This window comes from Lepidochelys olivacea (assembly GCF_965140295.1).
Source record: "Lepidochelys olivacea isolate rLepOli2 genome assembly, chromosome: 2".
Classification (NCBI taxonomy): domain Eukaryota; kingdom Metazoa; phylum Chordata; order Testudines; family Cheloniidae; genus Lepidochelys; species Lepidochelys olivacea.
In genome coordinates, this window is record NC_140412.1 from 152,412,629 (window position 1) to 152,439,433 (window position 26,805).

A 26,805-nucleotide genomic window follows, 5' to 3' on the forward strand; every position below is an offset into this window, starting at 1 on the left:
GGGGGTTGGCCCATTCTCCAGTTCAACATCACCAGGCCCCTGAAACTCACTGCTGCTGAGTGTGACTGCTTTGGACCCATTAAACATTTGCAAACCCTCTGGAAAGTGTATGTCCAGTAATGCATTATGGATTTTCATAATCTCCATTCTTCCCATTCATTTTCCTTTGTAGTTAATCCTATAATTTTGGAGACACTGAACTGAGTAGCACCAAGAATTTTAGAGATTTCAGCACCATCCCAATAAAATTATTTCATCTATAAACACATCTTTGTCAACTCTTCTTGAAGACTGCTGTTTGTTAAGGTTGCCAGGAGAAAGTATTCAATGTTTTCATTAGTGGAGCAGCTGTGGTGTAGTGACCTGAGTATAGGACTGGACATCACGAGACAAAACCTATTTCCAATCCTGCTGCTAATTTGCTTTGTGACCTCTGGCAAGTCACTTTTCCATGATGCAGTTACCTAATCTGCTAAACAAGGGTAATAATGCTTTCCCATATTTATCTATCTAGGTTTTTGTGCCATTTCTTATACTTTTGAGATTTATGGGTAAAAGCACTCTGGATGCAAAATTTGAAGATGTTGTATCAGAAGAATCCATCCCTTGAATTTTACATTCCTGAATTCTTTTTCAACAAATGTTCAATGTAGATGTATGTCAAGTTAATTTTTTAGACATACACACACACGCACTAAGCAGTACCTAAGTTCTCAAAAGCTGAACTTCCTTAATAGTATAAACATAGTTAATGTTGTGTCAATGTTTCCACTATAAAACCTCTTTTTTTTTTTATAACTTGGCAATAAAATTTTACCCCAGGCATGAAGTACCAGGTCTCAGCACAGAGGCTGACATTTTTATATATACATTTTCACACACTGCAAAAAAATCAGTTTAGCCATTGTTAATGTATACAAGTATAAATAATATAAAAGTATATCAATTTTTTTAAAAAATCACTTGTATACATCAAAACACCTTCCCTTTCTTATTAAAAAGATACTGGGATCTCTTCAATGGGAAAACATGATCTAATTATTTTTATTTAAAGAAATAATTGTGAATGACCAAGACGTGATTGAAAGTAACTTTGTTCAAAGAAATATGAGCCCTACCACATGGCTATCCCTCCCACACCCCCCAGCAGCCTCCACCCCACCTGATACACTTCATTAAACACAGAAGTGCTTTGTTGCATTGGGGGTTTGAAAAGTGGAAAGGTAGGCTCCTTGCACTTCCTATGAGAAATGAGCATTGACTTCCTCTGAAGAAAATGTAAATGGATTTGCTTAATTGGACTTGGGGCAGTGGAGCAATTCATAATAGAGTGTGTCATAGTGAGGGCTTTGTTTATATTTAAAGCAATAAATTACAAGTATTACATTTATATTTATTCCAAGTTAAACTCATTTGTAATTGACATGTTACTTAGCCCTAGGCTTTTAAGATCTTTTAGTATAATCAGATTAATAGAGAGTTATAGATCACTGCATGATAAACAAACAGCATGGACTTTAATATGACAGATATACAGAGAACAGGCCATGTAAGTAGATCATTATTATCGGTTTACCTTCAGCAAAAATTCAACTGAAACAGGAACAAAAGATGCAGCGTAGACTATGGCAAGAACAGTGGTGGTTTGTAATACATTTTTCTTTCCTGACCAAATTTGATAGTTAAGAAACATAGTCCCCAGTTTGAGTGGGATATTTATCATAAAAGTGTGTTAGAGTAAATTGATTTGATAGAGCACTCAACTCCATAACAGTTTGCCCTTCCCCACAACATTGGCTTTGGCCAAATTTTCCTTAAAAGTTTCTGCCTGGATTCAAAGCCATGGAAGCCTTTCCATTATCTTCAGAGGGGTGTTGGATCAGGCCCTAGCACAGCACATGCTGTAGGTGCCACACGTCCTACACAAACAGATTGGTATCTGTTTTCAAAGAGTAAGAGTTCAGTTAGGCTGGCTGAAAATCAGAGCAGAACTGTATGCTGTCAAGTTTGGGGGCACAAAAGTTTTGGGTCTGTTTGCACAGCACAATGATTTTGAAAAGGGGGTTTTATTTGCCATCTAGAAATAGTGAATACTTCTCCCACATCCAAGGGCCATTCCATCTCAGAGCAGCATAGTTTCAAACAGCCGTGGCAAGGTGTGTTAGAACACAGTCTGCAGTAGAGGAAGAAACCAGGGATATGAAAGTCAGTTTTGATCACATAATACTCGCACACTGGGTGAATGTTACAGCTTGTGAGTTATGCAGGTGGTACACTAAATGGGCTTGTTGGGCCAAGCCACATACAGCTTTTTGTTGTTGTTATTGTTGTTTTTTATAAGAAGCTGAATCTATTTACTAACATTCTTATGTTTTCCTCTAGATGAGACCATAACTTATACTGTGGATGGCAGAGCATTTCACCACTCTAATAACTTTGCATTTCTGGACGATTAAAGCCCAGTTAAACCTTTATATGCACTACATGCCCTAGCTTCATCCCATTTTGTTGTAGCAAAGTGCTGGCCCCTTTGCGTGGCAATATACATCACAGGACATTAATACCTGAGACATAGGTTTTACTTAGTAATATATTCAGCTACTGTTGTCATATAATCCTGCTTTTGTCCATTATTTTAATCTTCTCTTGACTTTGGCCAGTGCAGAGAGTAGTAGAGAGCTCCTTCCACCCTCCACAGAGACAGTTCCCCAGCTTCCCCCCGTACCCCTCCCTCCCCAGCATCAGACATGGCACTCTCCAGTGAGATAGGCACCTCATGCTTCAGGCCAGTCCTTTCCTAACCTTCCTAACTGGCCAACACCAGCACATACCTGTCTACCAGATGTATATCATCTGGTCCTGGTGCCTTATGGCATAGTCATGTCTCATCTGCTTGTTTGACACCTCCACTCACTGACGGTACCTCACCAACATGCTCTGCAAAGAAAATAGATGTAAAGGAATCATATAGTTTCTGTGCAATATACTTGCCTTGGTTAATTTCTCTCTTTTCTCCCTGATAATCCAGTAGACCCACCAATCTCTTTAAGACTTCCTGCTTCTGTTATATTTTAATCATTTTTAATGTCTGTGTCTATTTGCTCTTCAGAATCCTTCTTAGCCTTAAAAATTTCTGTTTTACACATTTACTTGCCTTTCTCTTGGCTTCACTAGCTTTTGATTTCATCCTGAAGGATACCTTTATGGCTGAATTAACCTCTTGAATGTCACCATTTCTTCATGTTGCATTTTGGTTTTGGTTTTTCTTATTTCCTGCTTCTTCTTCCATTTAGTCATATGTGTGGCTTCTTTTGATCTGCTGTGGTAATGCTTATGGAGTCTCAGAGGTATAAGCACCCAGGTTTGAATGTTTTCTCCAGAGTCTCTTGGGGAGTGGGCAGGAGAGAAGACTAAAGTAGGAAAGAGAGGGCAGAGGGCAGAATCTCCTGGGGAGTTAATGGAAAGAAATGCCAAATTTGGAGCAAAACAGAAGGGCAAAGAAGAATCCCACTTTTTTCTACAGAGACATCAATCTTTCTATTTTCCCGGGGCAGGGCAAAATCAAGAGTAATATTTGCAATATTATTATACTATAGTTAAATTAAAATCATGGGTCAGGTCACCCCCATGTGAGTTGTTGCCATGTAGGGAACTGGAAACTGTGTTTGCACACAGGATAACTTCAAATGAATGGGAATGGGATGTCCAAATTCTTTAAGCAGCTTTGAAAATCTCAGCCACAGAGTTTCTGCTCCATTATTCATCAAGGTGGGGAAGGCTCCAGGGTTTGCCTCCCTGCCCTAACAGAATAGGAAAAGGGTTTGGCCCCTGAAACCTATAGAGTTCCTATGATCCACAGCTGTTAGGAGATCAGACAAGAGGGCAGGACTGTCTGTGCAGAGGCCCAGTGACTCTGCACTGCCTCTTGTCCCCCCACTCTAGCTCATCATGGAGCTCTGGCCTCTGAGCATATATGGGATCTGAGGAAAAGGAGGACATGCTGCCCAGTCTGGATCTCCTGATTGTTTGCTTCCCTCCACTAGCAGACATAAAGGGGGGGTATTTGAGCCAAAATGGTTAGACTGGTATTCAAAAAAAACCCCTAAGATTAGGGTTTCACTTTGTCAGAATGAAGTTTACATATGTCTCTATATGCTTGCTGTAGAATTGATGTTTCCCCTTAAAAGTTCTCTTGCTTTATGCTCACAACATACAATGCATACAAATGGAAGAAGCTTGTCTTTTCCTCAGGAAAACATGTTTTCCCATGTAATTATAACTATGGTAACACAGACATCTACTAGGAATTATTACAGTGCAGTTTCAGTACTGACATAACCTTTGCAGTTAAATCTGATGAGTAATTTCAAATATGGGGGAAAAGAGATATTCCTTTTTCAAATATTGACTCTTGTGGTCCCTTCTAACCCTATGACACTATGATTCTTCCACATGAGCTGAATACACTAATTGAAACCTAAGGGTGAACTTCCAATGTAAATGACTTTTAAGTAAAATTATATGAATATTCCTAACAACCTTATTAAGGCTGAAACCATAATGGATGCCATTATTTCCACATCTGTAGTTGCATTTATTTAATTAATTTATTTATTTATTTATTTATGCTTGGTCAAACACTCAGAGGTAATTGCCAAACAACATAACCTTCCACTGGAAGATGGTGGAACTGTCAGTGTTTGGAGAATCTCAAAAGATTTGGAGCTTAAATTTGAATAAGCACCCAAAAGTTTGAATGATTTTGGGTATCTTTTATTAACTGTCTAAATCTCCTGAGTATTCACAATTGGGCTGGAAACCTCGGAAGAAAGACCATCTTGCTTGATTTTAAGTATTTCCCTTTTCTAGACAGGCTAGAAAACCTGCAAGAAGTGTTCCTCATTGTATTTCAATATTTCTGCTTCTGGTCTTAATCGAAACCTAGAAGTGAAGAGATGTGCAAAAATCAAAAATAATTGAGTGGGAAGATAGCAAACAAAGGTTAAGTTCTGGATTCACTTCTGGATCTGGACTAAGTTTTTTGCCAGTCCTTATTTATCCAGATCAGTTACACCACCTCGAGTACCACAACTATAAAGACATTCAGAATATCTATGTAAGCATTTATAATGAGTTTCAAGGGAGGCATCTTGCTTCCCAAATAAATTTGAAGAAACTCGCCAATGATTTCTGGGTAGATTTTCTTTTTAGCTATCTTCTTCAAAAATTTACATGCAATCTATCTTTAGGGTGGAGCATGCAGCATACAGGTAAACATTTAGCACACACAAATCTTTCCCATTAAATTAGAATTGTAATAGATTACATTTTTACTATAAAAGAGTGCTTCTCTAACTGTGCTCCAAGAACATCCAGTAGTTCCGCAGTGACCTGTAGGAAGCTAGCTGGTCACATGGTACTGTTCCTTCTTTCCAGCTCCTAAATTGCATTAAAAGAAGTTAAAATACACAGAATACTTCCTAATATTATTTTTTCACATATGGAACTGCTATAGTAGCCTTGGAAGGTTATTAAATAGACAATAGATCTGTTCTGAAGAGTCATGAATGGGAGAGATGCACATAAGGGAACCTCTCTATTAAGATGTGGTCCTCCACCTCCACCTTATGAGAATTTCTGAGAATCCCTGCTCTAAAACACCACTGATCATCTCCTATAGCTTGATGAATCTGAGTTATTTTATCAAATAATTGTTGCCACTTCAAAATGATAAATGTCAAACACTGTGGTAACATTCTTTATTTTTAAGGCATTGTTTGTCCTGTTGTTAAGACCCCAGCATGGTACATTTTCAAAAAAATGCCAAAGTACATTTGATTTTAAAAGGACTGTGCAGTTATCTGAGTATTGCAAAATTAGCCTAGTTCCTAAAAATGTTAAAAATCCAAAATAAGGTTTACCACATAATTGAAACAATGAATTCATTGAGCATTTAGGATGTGTCCACATTTTTTCTTTTGTCTTTCTTTTAACATTTTAAGTCACTAACGTTTTATACTGACTGTGGTTTGCAATCATCTGTTACCCATTCTTTACAAACAGTTCCCTGAACCACTCCTTTCCCTACCCAAAACTGAGTTTTCAGAATCAACCCACACATAAAACAATTGTAGTCAATGAAAGAATCAAACCCATTGTGCTCTACAGGGATTTGCTCCAAAGAGTACAGGACTTATTATTTAGAAAAACTAAATTGCAGCAAGACAGAGGCAGAAACACAGTGCCAATGCCCATTAAACACTTTGAAAAATCATCTTGTTTGTACTCTGCCTGCTTTTCAACATATTTTCACTGTAAATGTTCTTTAGAAAAATACCAAGTGTGTACAATATTTGCAGTGAAAGAAAGAAGCACTTATAATTTGACCCTTTCTGAGTTGGTGGTGGTGGTGAAAAAGGGCAATGTTTTGCATGAAAGTTTCTATAAAAACAAACATTTCATATTTGAGCACAATGAACCAGATTTTCAGCTGGTGCAAATAAGCATAGCAACATTACTGATGGATCTAGACAAATATTTTTCACATTTCCCTCTGTATACCTATGAAATTTCATTGCTGCTTTAGCAGTGCATTAGTGAGCTTCAAAGTCATCATCAACGCTTGTTGATCCAAAACCTGGTGTTGTCATTTGTCTGGAAGAGTTCCTCGGGGGTACAGGATGTTAATGGGGCTACATTGTTCAAATATTTGACTAGGCTTTCCAGATTAACATATGGGGCATTTCTCAGCTTTCACTGCTTTTCTGAGTCTAGCCCATGTGGTCAAGCGGAGACATTTTGATGGTGCTAAACTACAGTGAAGTTTTATAAAACTTGACATGCCCCAAGCATATTAGCAGGTGACATTACAGGCAGATTTTCTAAAATCCTTTACTGTGAATACACATCAAAAGCTGGTCGGCTGTGAGTCCCTGTGACAGGGTGTGCATACCCCACACTGGAGAAGAAAAGGTTAACCCCACACTGTGGGTGGTGGAAGTCCCGCCCTCCAGGCCATGCTGCGCATGCTCCAACTGCTGCCTCACTAGAAAGGGAGCAGTCCAGCTCATTCTGAGCTGACTGCTGGAGGGAAAGGACCTTTGGCCGAAGCTCCAGATGAAGAGCCACCACAGCCCTTGCCTGCAAAAACCAGAGACCCTGTGAGCTGGATTGGAGGCCTGGAGCCCAAGGAGTGCTGAGGGGCCATCCACGCTGAGGAACTCAGAGACCCTGACACCCCATAGACAGTAGAGTCTGGAACTATGGTAGGAAGTGGCCCAGGGAGGGTGAGTGAGTAGTATATCTCACCAAGGTGAGGTGAGCCTGTTTCGGTGGGATTCCCCACTGACCCAGTGATGGACCATTCCACCACTGTTGGGGCCCTGGATCATGGTCTGGTGGAGTCGGGCGGGCCCGGGCCCCCTTACCTGGATTGTCACGCCCCTGATGGTTGCCCCCAGCTTTCCCTGCCATATTGGCTCTAGCCATTAGGCTGTGCTGCCCTGTGTCTGAGGGCCACCCTATTGACTCTGTGGTCACTCCAAGGGCCACCAGGAAGATTAACTACAGTGATATCACCACCCTGACCTGCCCCAAAAGGGGACAGGGTATGCATACACTGCAACAGTCCCATTCTGTTTCTTGGGTGGTCCTGTGGCAGTGTAACAATGCTCTGCCCAGCACTTGGGGTTCATGGCACAGTCACTAGCAAGTCTTCAATGTACACCCTGTATAAAAAGTTCTAACTGGGTACAGAATTTAATTTATCACACACAAACCGTAGCATCCTGGAAGTGACAGTTGTGTCTCTACTGTCCAATACACTTTTTTTTTCATTTCAGAGAGTCCATATTAGTTATTGAAACACACATGAGACAAAGGGGGAAAGAAATCCTGCTGCCATTGAAGTCAATGGAAAAAAAAATCTCATTTACTTCGGTTGGTGCCAGGGTTTCACCCTAACACTACTCCCGGTTGTGATACTGATTTGACATATTGGGCTAGATTCACAAAGAAACTTAGACATGGTGATGCTGAGCCTGAGTTTGGCACCGAGGCTCCCTGTACAATGAATGGGGAGAAATAGGTGCCTCCGAATGGAAGTAACAAAAGCCAGCAGGCTAAGCAGCTCCCCACCTAAGATAGCCAATGGGAAATGCCAAAGTGAAGGGGGGGGTGCTAAGCCCCACTCCTCTCATAGAGAGAGATACCTAACTCCAGCATGCAGAGAGGTGCTTCCCACTTGCTGGAATTTTCAGCTGCAATCCCTTTTTGAGGGGGGGTTAGGCACCTATACCGTTTTTGCAAGAAGGACCTCCCCCCCAGCTTTTAGCCCAGTGGCTAGGAATCTGCAAGGCCCCCTGGTTTAAGTCCCCCCTTCCTCCTCCTGATATAGTGTAGGAATTTGAACAAGGAATTGACTACCTTTCAGGTGTCTTTCCTAACTACGGGGCTATGGGCTATCCTGAGGTTTGACTCCTCAGTCTTTTCTGTTGAACCTGTTCCACTGTGGTGAAATAATGAAAGATTTGTGAGCCCAGTTGAAAGACCAAGAGTAAAGGCATGAGAGTGCCTGTTTAGTCTGGTCAGTACATTCACCTGGAAGGTGATGGACCCAGGATCCAGTCCCCCTGCTCCGATGAGGTTTTTTAATTATTTATCCACAATGGAACAGCATCAACAGGAGAGCTGGAGGGATCCTTGCATCAGAATATCTCATGGCACAGTAGCTAGGGCACTCATGTGAGAGAGAGCAGATTCCTGTTCAAATCTCTCCTCACCCACAGGATAGGGCTCTACAGGCAATTTAGATGGAGGAAAGCCTGTCTTTTCCCAGTTGTTGCATCACTGAGGGATTTAGTCATCTGGATGCCTGGCATGGGGCTGCAGCATGCATGCCCAGAGTCAGAAACATAGGCACCATGAGAACTTTTAGGGCAAAAATGTGGGTGCTAAGCAAGTTTGTATGCCTGTAGTGCCCTGGGGTAGCTGAACAGGGGGGTTGTGAATCTCAGTGTGGCTTGATGCTGGAATTTGGCAGTTAGCCTTCTAAGCTCACAAAAGCTTCTGCTCAGATAAATTGGTTAGTCTCTAAGGTGCCACAAGTCCTCCTTTTCTTTTTATAAGTCCTTTTGTGAATCTAGCCCATGGTGACTGGTCACCGTTACAATGTCAACATTTTCCAACTGTTACTGCACAGCAGTATCTGAGGCAGAGCAGTTATTTCCTAGTCTATTCTTAGCAAATGTTGCCTTTTTAATAGTGACCACAGTGTGAGCTTGTAGCCCACAGTTTTCAAACTTGAGTGCCTAAAGTTAAGCACCTAAATCCGTATGTAGTGGGCAATATAAGTGATTCATTTTCAGAAGTGTAAAGACTGCTTGATTTTATATTAGGTGACTTATTTATGTGTCTAAATAGGTCAGTGTTAAGTGTTTAACTTTTAGCAGACAAGTTAGAAAATATTGACCAGAGTTTTGGAAAAACTAAATGCTAGATATTGCTATTAGCATATTTTAAAGGGTCCATAGCTGTTATAAATATTCACTATGCATTGAAATGTGATATAGACTATCTCAAACAGAGAACAAGTTGTTGGTTGGGACACATTTAAATTATATAAATGACAAAAAATAAAAGTTAAAGAATTTTAAACACTTTTAAAATGTGCATACAACTGAAAAAAATCTTTATTTTCAACCTGAACTTGTGTAGGTGACAAACTCATGGTGTGGGCCAACTGCTACATTGGATTTTCTTTTTCAGTAATCAACTTATTTAATTTAGAAATATGTCTATGGGATATATGCAATAATTAGTTTCAACAATAATTTCATTGTGAATTTTAACATGAGAAATTATTGTACATGACAAAAATCTATGAAGAAGACTCATCAGTGAATCCCAGATGGTGGTTCTGATTCTCCAGGCTAGAAGGATTTAGGGGCTCTTATGTGCAGGAAGGCTATCATGAATAAGAAAATAAAAAGTGCATACAGATGTTTGACGTGAAAAGTAGAGCTGATAAATCTCACAAATCAAGTGTCTTACACTTCTGTGAGTCAAGTCTATTCTTCCACCTGTGGTTAATAAATGAAGGAAATAAACACATACACAACACATTACATTTAAGTAACTTTAATGTTCCAGGAGAAAATGATAACAAACAAGGAAATGTAATGCAAAAGCTTACTGATTTTCTTCTGTTATTCTTTATGAAATTAACGGATCTATGTCCTCATTCCAGACGTACACATATAATACAGTGCAGTGGGTCAGAAGGACATATTTGCTTGTGCTCCCTTCATACTGAACACCATGAATGTGCTTCAGCAGCAAAAGAAAATGTTCCCTGAAATATTTTACAAAGGGGTTTGCAGAGAAAATTAAGTTTATTGGTGTTCATTTGTTTGTTTTTTAATTCTCTTTGGATCTGGTGATGAGTAAGGCTACGATTTTGTCACAGAGGTCACAGAAGTCATGGAATCCGTGATTTCCAAAGACCTCCATGACTTCAGCTCTCAGGCGGCTGGGAGCTGTTGGGTCCTGTCATTGCCCACAGCAGCCAGGAGTTGCGGGGTACCCCCGCAATCCGAGGTGGCATGTCCCCTGAGCTCCCAGCCACCATGGGGAAGGGGGGACCTTGAAGCTCCAAGCCCCCATGGGTGGTGAGGGCCCCCAGAGCCCCCAGCCAGACCCACAGCTGCCCATAGGCTCTCCATTTTATCACGGATATTTTTAGTAAAAGTCAGAGACAGGTCACACACTTCTGTGAATTTTTCTTTATTGTCCGTGACCTGTCCATGACTTTTACTAAAAATATTTGTGACAAAATCCTAGCCTTAAGTGATGAGTAATCAAGAAGAGGGACAAACACTGAAACATTGTTTCACTGTCTGATGCTGGAGCATAATAGCACATATTTGATACAACTAGGAAGGATTTATATCGCTGCAGAGCTGCTGCTGTTGAATAGGCTCTGTTTAGCAACATAACCACAAAACCGATGCAAATTACCACCTGGGTGTCTCGGTGGATATGAATAAGTCACTAAAACTTCTTTTGTGGGGGAATAAGAACCACCAGAATGAACTCCTCAGTAGAAATCAACCTGTGGTATGCACAATTCAGAGAACGCTGAGTAAATGCACGTCTTTTCAATTATAATTTCATCCCTAAAACAGACTATTGCTGGGGTAAATGATGCCTTTAGGCAAAACCCATAGTCAATGCAGTGCAGGCCTGTGCTGCCCCAGAGGAAGCACTAGGTAATAGTCATAGGATTTAAAGCCAGAAGGGATCACCAAATCATCTAGTCTGACCTCCTGTACAGCCCACCAACACCCAGCACTGCACACTAAATTCAACAACTGAAATTAGACCAAGGTATTACAGCTCTCAGGAGATTACACTATTAAGTGGCACAGGTAGATAATAGGAGTGACCCAGGTGTGCCAGTGCCCAAGACCCCTCTAATGGCAGGGTATTGATTAAATGAGGTCTACTCAAATAATCCTGGCAAGTGACTCCCTTCCCATGCTTCACAGGAAAGTGAAAACTCCTGAAAGTCACTGTGAAACTGACCTGGGGAAAAATTCCTTCCTGACCCCACATATGGCAATCAGTTACACCCTGAGCACGTGAGCAAGAACCAGCCAGCCAAGCAACTGAGAGAGACAATGCTCTGTACCATCTCAGGGCATAGTCCCACCCAATTCAGTGTCCCATTTTGATGCTCTGTACCTCGGGGGAATACCCAGCACCCCCATGTTCATCTTTATAAAATGATTGTGTGGTATCCAATGCAAAGTTTGTCATGTTGGGTGTCTTCAGAAGGCTCATAATGCACTGAGCATGGTTGTTATAGTGATGTTATAGTAATTATTACAGTAATATTATAGTAAAGTTATAATTTCATGTATATAGTTATAAGGCTGAAAATGTGTTGGATCATATTAAAGAAGTTCTGTATTAAAATCACAAATGAGTTTGATTCCCCATAGTTTAAATTCCAGGGTATCACTAATTAAGAGGTCTCTTGGTTTTTGGTACTGTTTCTCTCCCTCCGTGTGTGAAACTTGCAAGCTGCTAATTGCGTTAGTACATCCTAAGACAGAGTCTGTTCTCAAAGCAATTCACACAGAGAGAAACTCAAAGCAATACTCTGTAACAACAGAAACAGCACCCAGAGACTCCCCACCCTTTTGTTGTATTAATAATTATGATTAAAATAGAGATAGAGGATGTATGTGGATGGATGCTTGGTGTGGATAATAACTGAATGATCAGGGAGGTACCAGCCTAAGAATCCAGCGTCCATCCGCTGAAGAAGGCATCAAGTGGAAATAACCAGAGGACCCCCGGAGGGCAGACTGGAATCCACCCAACAGCCTCAAGAATGGGAGAACCAAAGAACAAGATAACATCTAGCAGCACAGAACCGTCAGGAATGTGCTATCTGCTGATTGATTCAGCAACAGCATGATGAAGCAATTCCCATAGACTGGCATAGGAAGAAATTCCTATAAAAATGGACTCTAGAAAGTGAGAACTTTGGGGTCTGATTCTGCAAACCAACTTCCAAGAGCATCAGATGAGCATCTGACAAGATCCTGCTCCCTCCTCATGTCCAGGCCACCTGGCCAGTGGCTTGGCATGAGCAACTCTAATGCTGGTAACTATGATAACAACCTTGCAGAACCTGTGTGTGTGTGTGTGTGTGTGTGTGTATGAATGAATGTGTGAAAAAATATGAGATTGAATGGAATGTTATAGCTATAACAAACTGCTTACTATGATTCTTTCTGTATTCACAATAAATGTGGTATTTTGCCTTTTTCCCTTTAATAAGATCCTGCTGGTTTTTATTTTATTGGTATAACAAATGTATCCTCATGGCTTAAAGCAAGCCCATGCAAAAACTCTCCAAGAACAGAGAGGCAGTTCACACCTCATCAGGGCATAGATGGGACAAACCCAGCCCAGCCTCACAGGAATAGTGGACACTGTCTTAGGCAGCAACAAAAGAATCTGTTAGACCCTTGAGGGAGTCACCCCCTTCCTTTGGACAGTTTGGGACTGCGATGAGGTAATGCTCACCCGACTCTGATGACTCTGAATGGGGGGGGGAAGCCAAGAGGAAAGAGAGGACATTTTGCCATGCTCTCTCCCTTCCACCTACATCTACAGACACTACCACCACCAAGCTGATCAAAGGGGTGAAAAGTAACCAGCCAGCCTGTGCTGAGAAGCATTTAAGTTTTTAAGAACACTGAAAGTGTTAAGATCAGCTTGGAATGAATTTCATTTGACCAAATCTAACTTGTTATGCTTTGACTTATAATCACTTAAAATCTATCTTTATAATTAATAAATCTGTTTGTTTGTTCTACCTGAAGCAGGGCGTTTGGTTTGAAGCGTGTCAGAGACTCCCCTGGGGTTAACAAGCCTGGTACATATCAATTTTTGTTAAATTGATGAACTTATATAAACTTGCAGCATCCAGTGGGCATAACTGGGCACTGCAAGACTAGGTTCCTAGGGTTGTGTCTGGGACCGGAGATATTGGCTAATGTCCTTTGGTTCCACAAACCAAGGAGCAGCTTGCATGCCAGAGGCTGTCCATGAACAGCCCAGGAGTGGGGGTTCTCACAGCAGATCAGGGTTAGGCTGTCTCCCAGAGTCAAGGATTGGAGAGGCCTACTAGATCACCGGTCCAGATAACACCAGAGGGGAATGTCACATCCATCTCTGATGCTTTGGAGGAAGGAGACAAAACAGACAAAAGACACACCTCTCAGAATTCCTGTGTTACAGGAGCAGCAAGCTTATTACTTACTCCCCAGGCTGTGTCAGTCCTGCTAGTGCAATGCAGAGTTGGGGTTGAGGTAAGTTCTTGCCATCTATATACCTCCCTTTGGGTGCCATATTTCCTTAAGGAGGAGTCACTAATTCTTCCTGGCCCTTATACACAGCCAGACAGAGTATGGCTCTAAATTAATATTATATATTTTAATGGAATTCTTTCCATTTGGAATTAATATACCTTTGATTCTTACTTTCTTATTATAATTAGAATAAAGTAGTGATATGCCTGGTGAATATTTAAATGAATGGAATCTGCTGAAAAGAGCTGCTTGAAACAAGAATAGGAGCTTCCTGTCCTAAATCTTAATTACAAATTTTATTTGTACAATGAAGTGTAAAATTTCAATAGTCTTCTGTTTGTTCAGAATCTCTTTATACAGGTTTTCACTGCAAATTAATTTGTATAACAAAGAAGGATTTTTCTATAGTTGTGACTAGACTAAAGTCAATTTGGATAATCTTCATAATGTCTAGAACATCTGTATCCCTGAACTGCAGGAGCAGCAGGAATCAGAGAAACTGCCTCTCCCAGGGCTTATGGTGTTATTAGTGCTACTCAAATTAGTAGTTGCAAATTTATTTGAAATTATCCTTTTTTCTTTTCAAGAGTTGAATGTGGAAAAATCACAACTTTAATGTCTTCATAATTAGAAAACATTTGACCAAGAATGTCATAGAGTTTAAGGCCAGGAGGGACCACAAGATCAACTAGCCTGACCTCCTGTATAGCACTGGCCACAAACATGTGATGGTTTGAAACAGTGTTCATGTGATGGTTTGGTATTCGGTATTCTGTAGTCAAGCAGCATGACTGATCACCTAAGTCACACATTTTAGTAACTATTCAGGAACAGTTGTTCACTGAGATGTGTTGCACATGTCCATTCTACAACCCTCCTGTCCCTCTACATTGGAGTTCTGGCAAGAAGGAACTGAGCAGGTCTAAGAGCAGCCCTGCCTATTATATCTGCACACAGTGGTGTCTGGAAGCAGGGAGAGCTCACCAACCCAGTAAATAGTGTGAACCCCTAAAGCATGTTAATAGTCTTACAATGGAGTCACAGACAGTCCTTTGGGCATTTCTGTCTATCTTGCCGCCCAGGCAAGTTGGACTATGTGATAGATGGTCACTTTACACCAAAGATCACAACAATATTAAGGTTACTCCTAGTCCCATAGGACCAGGCACTTAACCCAGGGCAATTTTACTCAGATCTCAAAGACAACACCTGTAGTCAATCCTGTAATATTGACTACAAAAGATTTATTAACTAAGAGAAGAAATAAGAGAGTTATGTATAAGATTAAAGCAAGAAACATGCATACACAAATGAGGTACAAATTTAAGTCCAAAGGTAATAGAGGCTTCTATAATAAGCAAGCTTTTATGTCTTTGGGGCTAACCCATGCCAAGCAGCTTGCAGATTCTTTGCATTGGTCTTCACTGCGGAGAATGTGAGGGAGATTCTCACACTTAGGGCGATCAGAGAGCAAGTGTGAAAAATCGGGACAGGTGGTGAGGGGTAATACGAGCCTATATAAGAAAAAGACCCAAAAATTGGGACTGTCCCTATAAAATCAGGACATCTGGTCACCCTACTCACACCTGAGCCTTTTTTTAGGTGACAAATCTGAGGAACTCTCCCAGATTGAAGTGTCAGTAGAGCAGGATTTGGAACAAATCATAGAATTGTAGAACTGGAACAGACTGTACTAGACGATGAGTACAGTACTCTGCACTCATGACAGGAGTAAGTATTATCTAGACCAGTGGTTCCCAAACTTGTTCTGCCGCTGGTGCAGGGAAAGCCCCTGGCGGGCCGGGCCAGTTTGTTTAGCTGCTGCGTCTGCAGGTTCAGCCGATCGTGGCTCCCACTGGCCACGGTTTGCTGCTTAAAGCCAATGGGAGCTGCTGGAAGTGGCGCGGGCTGAAGGACGTACTGGCCGCCACTTCCAGCAGCTCCCATTGGCCTGGAGCAGCAAACCACGGCCAGTGGGAGCCACAATCAGCTGAACCTGCAGACACGGCAGGTAAACAAACTGGCCTGGTCCGCCAGGGGCTTTCCCAGCATAAGTGGCGGAACAAGTTTGGGAACCACTGATCTAGACCATTGTCACAGGTGTTTGTCTAACCTGCTCTTAAAAACCTCCAATGATGGAGATTCCACCACCTCCCTAGGCAATATATTGCAGAGCTTAACCACCCTGACAGTTAGGGATTTTTTCCTAATGTCCAACCTAAACCACCCTTGCTGCAATTTAAACCCATTGCTTCTTGTCATATCCTCAGAAGTTGAGGAAAACAATTTTTCTCCCTCCTTGTAAAAATCTTCTATGTACTTGAAAATTGTTATCGTGTCTACTCTGTCTTCTCTTCTCCTGACTAAACAAACTCATTTTTTTCAATCTTCCCTCATCTTGTTCCCTGACTAAATAACCTAACCTTTATCAACTGGTTTCTCTTCCATCTGAAATTAACTATTGGGGGAGGAAGTTATCAACACTTTCAAAGTTGGTTCAAGTTCTGCATGAAGGTATTGGTTGGGTTTTATTTTATCTAAATGGTTTGCCCATCTGTATACCTAATAACAGCAAGGACAGTCATGTATAATATACAATTATTGCAGCATGGGGAGGAGGCGACCAGCCCTCTGTGGAGAAAGAACAGGTTCGGGACTATTTAGAAAAGCTGGGTGTGCACAAGTCCATGGGGCTGAATGCGTTGCATCCAAGAGTGCTAAAGGACTTGGCGGATGTGATTGCAGAGCCATTGGCCATTATCTTTGAAAACTCATGGCAATCGGGGGAAGTCCGGACGACTGGAAAAAGGCTAATGTAGTGCCAATCTTTAAAAAAGGGAAGAAGGAGGACCCTGGGAACTACAGGCCAGTCAGCCTCACCTCAATCCCTGGAAAAATCATGGAGCAGGTCCTCAAGGAATCAATTCTGAAGCACTTAGAGGAGAGGAAAGTGATCAGGAACAGTCAGCATGGATTCACCAAGGGCAAGTCATGCCTGACCAATCTAATTGACTTCTATGATGAGATAAGTGGTTCTGTGGATGAAGGGAAAGCAGTGGACATGTTGTTCCTTGACTTTAGCAAAGCTTTTGACACTGTCTCCCACAGTATTCTTGCCAGCAAGTTAAAGAAGTATGGGCTGGATGAATGAACTATAAGGTGGATAGAAAGCTGGCTAGATTGTCGGGCTCAACGGGTAGTGATCAATGGCTCCATGTCTAGTTGGCAGCCGATATCAAGTGGAGTGCCCCAAGGGTCGGTCCTGAGGCCGGTTTTGTTCAATATCTTCATAAATGATCTGGAAGATGGTGTGGATTGCACCCTCAGCAAGTGTGCAGATGACACTAAACTGGGAGGAGAGGTAGATACGCTGGAGGGTAGGGATAGGATACAGAGGGACCTAGACAAATTGGAGGACTGGGCCAAAAGAAATCTGATGAGGTTCAACAAGGACAAGTGCAGAGTCCTGCACTTAGGACGGAAGAATCCAATGCACTGCTACAGACTAGGGGCCGAATGGCTAGGCAGCAGTTCTGCAGAAAAGGACCTAGGGATTACAGTGGACGAGAAGCTGGATATGAGTCAACAGTGTGCCCTTGTTGCCAAGAAGGCCAATGGCGTTTTGGGCTGTATAAGTAGGGGCATTGCCAGCAGATCGAGGGACGTGATCATTCCCCTCTATTCAACACTGGTGAGGCCCCATCTGGAGTACTGTGTCCAGTTTTGGGCCCCACACTACAAGAAGAATGTGGAAAAATTGGAAAGAGTCCAGCAGAGGGCAACAAATGATTAGGGGACTGGAACACATGACTTATGAGGAGAGGCTGAGAGAACTGGGGATGTTTAGTCTACGGAAGAGAAGAATGAGGGGGGATTTGATAGCTGCTTTCAACTACCTGAAAGGGGGTTCCAAAGAGGATGGATCTAGATTGTTCTCAGTGGTAGCAGATGAGAGAACAAGGAGTAATGGTCTCAAGTTGCAGTGGGGGAGATTTAGGTTGGATATTAGGAAACACTTTTTCACTAGGAGGGTAGTGAAACACTGGAATGCATTATCTAGGGAAGTGGTGGAATCTCCTTCCTTAGAAGTTTTTAAGGTCAGGCTTGACAAAGCCCTGGCTGGGATGATTTAGTTGGGGATCGGTCTACTTTGAGCAGGGGGTTGGACTTGATGACCTCCTGAGGTCACTTCCAACCCTGATATTCTATGATTCTATGATTCTATGAATTTGTTTGTCTATATCAACCTTATTATCAGCTAGTAAAGAGAATGAAACAGCCAAAGGCCCAATTACTTTTTGTGGAGTTAAACAATCTGTTTAGAATGTTGAGCTCTGCAAAGAATGTGTGAACCATTATGTTCCTCAAACACTACAGTGTCATTCATTTTACTTAACATATAATTGAGGTCCCACCAGCAAAGATCCATTGAAGGCCATCCAACCCCTCCCTCATCTGAGGTGAAACAAGAGATTTGCTCACATTTAAGTCTAAACTGGCAACCTCCTTTTAAAAGGGTTTGTTTTGTAAATTTACCACCCTTTTCATACCTACCCAGGAGTTGTTATCTGTCTTAAGCAAATTTCCTCTCAGTGGGAAAATTGTGCTTGTCATTTTAGCCAGAAGGTTTCAGAGTGCTGTGATTATTCTCAAGCCTCCAAAACTAGGATTTTGTGTCCTAAAAATGCATCTATCATTATTCTTTGGGTCATCAGACTTCTAGTCCATATCATCTAATGCAGCTCCAGTTGCTGGACTGAAGGTATGAAAATTTAATTAACACAGTACAGCATGTTTATGGTGTTAACAACAGGAAACTGCTGCATTAATCTGCAGATTGCCTGCCTTCACATACTGTGCTATTCATGAATTTGTTGCTCTTGTTTTTCTACATTTCAGAACTTCCATTTTTTTATATGGGGGCTTGGAGGCTGGTTTAATTAAAGTGATCTGAATAGAAGTACAGTATGCCAGATGCATATAATAAATATAGAGTATGTTATGCAATGGTAAACTATCATGAAAAAAATGGGAATGGTTTGTGATAACTTATTGTTAATGAATATGAATCCTAACTTTTTTTAATTGGCACAAATGCATTTTCTTTGTATTGTAACTTTTTCCTCTCACTACAACTTTCCAAGGGAAAAACTTGGATCAAATTAGTTCAAATGATTGTGTGAACAAGCTATTGCTCTACAGAGTAAGGGATGTAGAATTAGTCATTAATTTTGTAGTTTGTAATATATCATCACAGGTAAGATGTTTGATATATGAAAATAACTCAGTTATACTGAAAAGTAGATGTGAACTGAAAGTTTTCCTGGTCATGAAGTCACATACCCAGCCTTTGCTGCTGTCTCTGCCCACTGTCTGTGTACAACACTATACACAATACCTCTAACAGAAAGGTCTTTAAAAGAGTCATCTGGCAACTCACAAGAAAACTTGGACCAAATTCTGACCCAAATAGGTAGGGTGAAATTCTGGCCCTATTGAAGCCAATGGAGTGTTGCCATTGACTTCAGTGAGGCCAGGATCCCACCCAGGATCTACCAAGGGGATTTCCTTGGAATTCTGGTGTTGGGTTGATGTGGATACCAAAGCTTTCTCAAGGGTCAGATGAGAAAAACAGAGAGAGAGCAATAAAGTGATAGAGATTCTAGGGAAATAGAAGTATTTTGTCTAAAGAGCAAATTTAGTATATTTTTTCCTGTCCAAACAAAATACCGTATTCATCCTGGTCTGCTAAAGGGGTATGCAGTGGTAGGAGGAGGGGTAGGAGCCTTTGCCCCACTTGAGAGGCTATCTGCAGGCCAAGCAGAATCGTAGTCCTGCATTCTGAGGAACACACAGGCTGCTGCCTCCCAGCACCCAAAAGAATCCATGTTTTCAAATACTCCTGTGCACACACACAGGGCAGAGTCACTTGGTCCCCACACGTGACATTCAGCCTCCATTTACCTGGTAGCTGTGGGAGACAGTCTCCCACCTCAAGGGAGAATGGTCCTAGTGTATGCCCTGGCACAGTGACTGCAGCACTGACCCTTCCTATGGGCTGTATGTAAATGGGAGAATCAGGCCCTAAATAAACTTGTGAATTCTTTCATTATTATGTTCCATGAACTTTGACCTCTAGAGTTAACTGTCAGACAGATCATTGTATGCAGTATAGTTGTAGTCATGTCAGTCATTGGTCCAGGTATAATCTGCACATAAACTTTACTTTTTTACTTGATGATTTACAACAGTAGTAGGCATAAAGGAAGGGATATTTCTCTGCGTTTGTTCTACTAAATTCATTTTCAAATTCAAACTATTCATCAGAATTAAATTATACAAATGTAGAGTCCAGTTCTAATTCTACAAACAATATTAAAGATTTGTCCTGACTCTCTTATTAGCCATACTCTACAAAAAATGTCACAATTTGGAAGTTCTCCATCCACTCCAGTAATAATATTCTCTGATGTGGGCAACACATGGAACAGTCAGAGGTTTTCACATTTTGGACTGTGCTAATTCCTAAATTATGGTACTTTTTTCATTTGCCCCTTAGGCTTTTTGCTACTCTGCACTAGCAAAGAGGCTTTAAATGTTGAAATAATGCTTTATAAGCTGCATTTCATATAAAAGTTGAAATATTTCTGTTAAGAAACATGTTTGTACATATTCATTCAATATTTTTCCTATCTTTTGCCTAATTAACAGCTTCATCTAGTAGATATTTTCAACGCTGACTGGGCAGGAGTTACAAAGTAGACAAATCCTACTGCTTGCTAATTAATTTTTCCTTCTCAAGATCACTAAGGGAAAAATCAATGGTCATCTCACACATGTGTTTTTTGTAACCTGCCAGTGGTTGAGAATAATTTATTGAAAGATTATCCATATATTGCTTGCAAAAAGGAAAAGGTATCTCCTTCCAAAGATTTTTGCAAGCAGAATAGCACAGAATATTACAGAATGCTTCACCAGGTATAGAATTTTATCTCTGAATTTTAACTCTTCATGGTGAACATATACTCTATAATTCTGTGAGTACTGAAAGCTTTCTACCCTTCGTCATTTTTAAATTAGTTTCAGAGAGTTACTGCACTAAACAGCACATCAAACAGTTTCTGAATGGTCAAGAGTACTGACAATGGGATAGAGAAGTCCTCAGGCATGATTCACCCCTGAAGTATGTACAACAGTTTAATTCTATTGAGTGCAGTGGGGTTCAACTGGCATAAAACTAGAGTAACATATTAACAAATTACCCCATCATTGCTATATAAATTGCCTTTCTGAATCCACAGCATGTCTGGAATACCTAGAAGCCTGTAAAAGCCAAAAGCTGTTTTTGTACAGTGATTCTGACGTTTCAGACATATATGCATATAGTATAACATATACTTGGCACCATTTCTGAAAGATATTTAATGAAATGTTTTGAAATATTTGTCTGAGTCTTTGCAAAAATGGCCATATCTTCTGAAATATGGGCTCAATAGTTTACCTCTATCTCCAGAGTGACTTCTGATATTGCCTGTGCCCAGATTGTTTAGAGACTTTAAAAGCAACGTTTTTTCTTTTGCTTCTTTTTTTCTGTGCAGTACTAATTATATAAGAAGGGATATTTCCTTCCCTTCGATCTACTATACTTGATAATACTTAATTTATGTTAAAGACTGATTATATCAGGCATTTTTCTAATTCCATATATTTTTCACAAGCATATAGCATAAGAAGAGAGAATGATAAATAGTTTTGTATTTGATGTTTTTAAAAATCTATAAATACGCATGTTTAGATTTATTCAGGATCTATACTGGCTCAATCTTGGCTCAAGGCTACTGGGAAGGGGTTGCTGTGACTCAAGGTCTTCTATGGCATAAAGGCCACAACGAGTCAGAGAAACCAAAAAGCTAAGTGGCATTGACAAATGAGGGGTCATGGCCAAGGCAGCCAGGGGATATGCTGATTCAGCACAGTTCTTCTACAGCTTCCATTGCAGGGCTCATATGGAACTACTAGTGGATATCCAAGCTAACCCTTCCCTGCTGGAAGGGCCAAGGGGTTACTTACTATTGCCACATCTCTGGGATAAATAACTCTGGGCGCAGCAGGTCCTTGCTGTCTCAGGGAGGTTCAATCTGTGGTGTATCTGTGGCAGTGCCTCAAAGTATAAGAGATTCCAATGGTGACACATTTATCATTTACATAAATAGAAAAGGAGGACTTGTGGCACCTTAGAGACTAACCAATTTATACATTTATAAATTTATAAACCAATAAATAAATGGGTTAGTCTCTAAGGTGCCACAAGTCCTCCTTTTCTTTTTGTGAATACAGACTAACACGGCTGCTACTCTGAAACCTGTCATTTACATAAATAGTTCTTATAATTGCTTTGTTTCACTAGATTTTCTCATAACTTTTTTTGTGGTATGGCAACACCCATTTTTTCATGTTCTGTGTGTGTATATATATACCTACTGTATTTTCCGCTGCATGCATCCAATGAAGTGGGTTTTAGTCAATGAAAGCTTATGCCCAAATAAATGTGTTAGTCTCTAAGGTGTCACAAGTACTCCTCATTCTTTTTGCTGATACAGACTAACACAGCTACCTGAAACCTGTCAAAGATACTTATTCACCTAAATCTCAGTTTGAGGCTCCACTGCAATTCACAAAACTCCTGCCAAACTCCTCCTACCTCTCTCTAGACATCCAGACACCTATCTCCTGCCTAAGCCCCAGCATGATTCATGAACCAGGGAAGATAAGCTTTTGCCTGTGGGGCCTAATCCAATAGGCATGCTCAGAGGGCACTTACCGGATTGGATCCCATTTGAAGTCTGGTCACCAGAGGAGATTGTTCCACCATAACTTTTAGTCCAGTAGTTAGAGCACTCATGTAGAATGTGGGAAACCAAGTTTCAATACGCCCTCTCTCTGCCAGAACGATTTGAAAAGGAGTCTCCTAGCTCTCAGGAGAATGCTGTACCCACTGAGCTATGGAATAGTCTGATGGGTGGTTTCCTCAGTCTATCCTGTTGAAACTGTTCCACAGTAGAGAAATAATGAAAGAGTGATTGGAACAGAGGACTGGACACTGAGTTTGCCAGGTGGGTGCCCTAACCACCAGGCTACAGAGTCATTCTCACTGTTTTTCTCTCTCTCTGGCCCAGTGAGACTTAGATTTGTTGGGCCAGAGAGAGAAACAGTGAGAAGGGGTTCTCTGCTCCCCATCTCGCAGCTCCTCCTGTGAACTCTCTTGAGGGGCCCCATCTGGTAGGCACACTCAAAGGGTGTCTAATAAATCAGGCCCTGCATCTGAGTTAGGTAGCCAAATACCTGTCTTTCCCTGGTTTGTGAATTGCTTTGGGGATTAGGTGGGAAATAGATCCTTTGGGCACCTAGAGGGAGGCAGCAGTGTTCATGCACAGAGGCAGAAACATAGGCACATAGGGAACTTTTCCTACAAGAATTAAGGCACTGAGCAATTTTAGGTGCCTACAGGGTTCAGCAGGAGCTCTGTGCATTGCAATAGTCCCAAAACTGGGAATTAGGTGCCCTAAAACAAGGATTTAGGCACCTAACTCCTTTTGTGCATCCAGGCCTTACTGTCTTCACAAACTTGGTAGCTACCTCCTAAGAGGTACCTCAGGAAAAGTGCTGAAAAACCCCCAAAAAAGTGACAGTCCTATCCTCTTTGCTACCAAATGATATTGATAAGAATACCACACCTCTTACCATTAGAAGCTCTGAATATTAATTTATCAGGTTCCTATATCACCAGCAGCATTGCAATGTAATCTCAGTGTATGTCACAGTGGACTGAATCAGGGACTTATATGTTAGAAGAATGCCAGGACTTGTGTATTTCTAGGTGGAAGGAAATAGCAACATTTCAGTGTAGCAGCGTGCTGTGTTTGCCCCTTGAGGGAGGGTTTATAAAGAGCATGTTTCAGTAGCATGGGGTCTTTTTTAGAACCTGACAAGGCATTGCTTTATTCAGGATCACTTCATGCAGTGAATCCCTATAGATAGCAGTGAGTCATTGTTTAATGAACAGGAACATAGGAAAGGTTACTAGAACAAGTCAAGAAAGTAGTGCATGGTGGTAGCTGCTGAAGCTGGGGCAGAGGAAGAAGGGGAACAGCAAATATCAGATCAAAACAAGACCTATTGTTTGAGCTAAATAATCAAACTAATGTTTGTTTGCTTTTAAAATAAGTATTGAAAAATTAAATTAAAAGTAAATGTTGAGTGGACATGTAGATAGTAAATAGATGCCTTGGGTTTCCAGTATGGAATTGCCATGACATTTAAAAAAACCCTACAGAAAAGAGAATTCAAGTGAGTGTGCAGGCCTGATTTACAGCTTCTAAATAAGGTGTCCTCTTTCTCATTTCACAGGAAATATATATATATAAATTTGCATGAACTCTTCAGAAATAACAACGCAGGTATTTAACCTGCACCTTGTCAACTCTCCCCTGAGAAACGATCATTCTTCTCTGGCAAGTGAGTGCTATGTAGTGGTAAATGACTCTGTCTGTTTTTAACTCCATTCCATATGTGAAGGAGCTACATTTTTTCCCTGTGATTAATGAGATAAGTTCATATAAAGGTTATATATTCAGCAAAACCTCTGCAGCAGAGTTATGAGCAGCATATTTAATATTTTTTCATTAGAAGTTACACACTGTTCTAATTTGCTGATTGCCAAGTTATGTCATCCAGCTGAAGAGTTTATTGCTGAGGTTCAAAACTACAGAGATATCTGACTGAAATAACCAGATAGAAGAAAAACTATTACCTAAACTATAAAGTATGGTTATCAGATATTTCAAATAAATCCCTTTATGAACTGAATAAATATGATCTGAGACTATTCATGTCATTCTTATACTCAAGACTACAGATAAATTAATAAATCTTCTGCTGGTATAAATTTACTGCATAAACAGGCAATATGCTAGATAGATCTGTGCAATCACACTTCTTGGCTTAGTTTGGAAGCATGGTGCATTTGTATGAAACTGTTTTTATTTTTTTCTCTCATTTTCTTTCTATCTTTCCCCCATTCCAATACAGATAACACAGTGATTTCACTCTTTTAAAAAGTCTTCTTAACTCATATAATTCATTCAGACATCTTACTGCCAGTTGTGGAATTGATACAAATAAACCATAAGGGAAGTGATAAACTGCCCATACAGAGCCAAGAGCATAGTACAAAGAAATCAAAATGAGGCTTTTCTGATAATTCATTGTCTCATAGACTCATAGATACTAAGGTCAGAAGGGACCATTATGATCATCTAGTCTGACCTCCTGCACAACACAGGCCACAGAATCTCACCCACCCACTCCTGCAATAAACCTCTCACCTATGTCTGAGCTATTGAAGTCCTCAAATCATGGTTTAAAGACTTCAAGGTGCAGAGAATCCTCCAGCAAGTGACCTGTGCCCCATGCTACAGAGGAAGGTGAAAAACCCCGAGGGCCTCTTCCAATCTGCCCTGGAGGAAAATTCCTTGCCGACCCCAAATATGGCCATCAGCTAAACCCTGAGCATGTGGACAAGATTCACCCACCAGATACCCAGGAAAGAATTCTCTGTAGTAACTCAGATCCCACCCCATCTAACATCCCATCACAGGCCATCAAAGATCAAGTATATCTAACAGATATTTTAACTGAGGTACCTTTTTATTTGTCTTTGATTCCAACTTATATAATTAAATTAGTTTTGTTCCCAAGAGTGGAATATCTATTGGAGACATCTATACTATTTCTTTTAATTGTCAAGTCTTATGTACATATGAATAGTCTCAATTTCCTACCCTCACACTTCCAAGGTCCTTCCAACCCTACCGTGTCCAGTATAGTAGAAGAGACTGCCTAATTGAGTTATCCCTATTTGTTAATCTTGTAAAGGCACTAGAAAGACTTGCCTTGTGTTCAATGGCTGCCAGGCATTACTACGTATTTTCTGTTAGCTTTTTTTGTTTGTTTGTTCTTTAAGGAAAATGCAGTTTCATAAAACCTAAATTTTCCATGGGAAATTGTATCATGGGGTTGTTTGTGATGGTAGGGGTCAGGGCTCAACATCCCTGGGACTCAACTTCCAGTTTATGTTCTGTGTTCCCCTCACAGTTCTCAGGCTGCTGATGGGCGCCTCCTACTGCACAAACAAGAAAAATCCTCAGGGTACCCTATCTGTCTAAGTATAGGGTTTCTGTGGTACAAACTGAGTTAAATAGTTTGTTTGTGTTGAAGGAGTTAGGGGCCTTGGCTCCCACTCCCCTAGCCCTTTTTGTATGGTCTCAGATTTCATAACCCCGAAAGGGGTAGAGGACCAATCACCTAATAGGTTCAGCAAGCCCTAAGGCAAGCCAATCTTACCCAGCCAGTATACCAGGGTCCTTGTCTCCTCTTAGGCACAGGGGGTCTTCTTGAGGGCAGTTCCCCTGAAGGCTTCCAGGAGTCTTCTTTAGGAGCAGCAGAACTGCCATCTGCTCTCTCCCAGAGCTGCCCAGCAACTGTTTTTAAACCCTTATTCCACCCTCAACATGATTGACAGGGCCAGATGGGTAGGGCCAGCCTTGCCCACAGGAGTTCTTTAACTACATTGTCACTGGTGAGGAGTTTATGTACTGCCTCACACACCCTGGCCCTCAGGATTGGAGTAAGGGAGCTAGTCGTGTGGGGGGGGCTCCCTCATCACGGAGGGAAAAATCAGGATGCTGGCAGACTTTTCCAGCTCAGTGTTGGACTTGTTCTAAGTAAAAGAGGGACAGTAACACTGAGGTTTGTTAAATTGGTAACTATTTTACATTCTTCCTTTCTGCACTTTCCCTCAGTCATCTTTCAATTAGATGTGTTTGCCAAATTACAAATCCTGAGAAGAAAGGAAGCTTTT

At 41.0% G+C, this 26,805-nt stretch overlaps 1 long non-coding RNA gene across 1 annotated transcript; it reads right to left on the reverse strand.

The window, feature by feature from the left end:
* Positions 1-1,740: 1,740 nt before the first annotated feature.
* On the reverse strand, positions 1,741-26,397 carry LOC311517310. Its single transcript, XR_014710657.1, has 3 exons — positions 26,289-26,397; positions 2,832-2,937; positions 1,741-2,173 (listed from the first exon to the last, which is right to left on the reverse strand). It is a non-coding gene; the product is annotated as an uncharacterized lncRNA (long non-coding RNA).
* Positions 26,398-26,805: the final 408 nt, after the last annotated feature.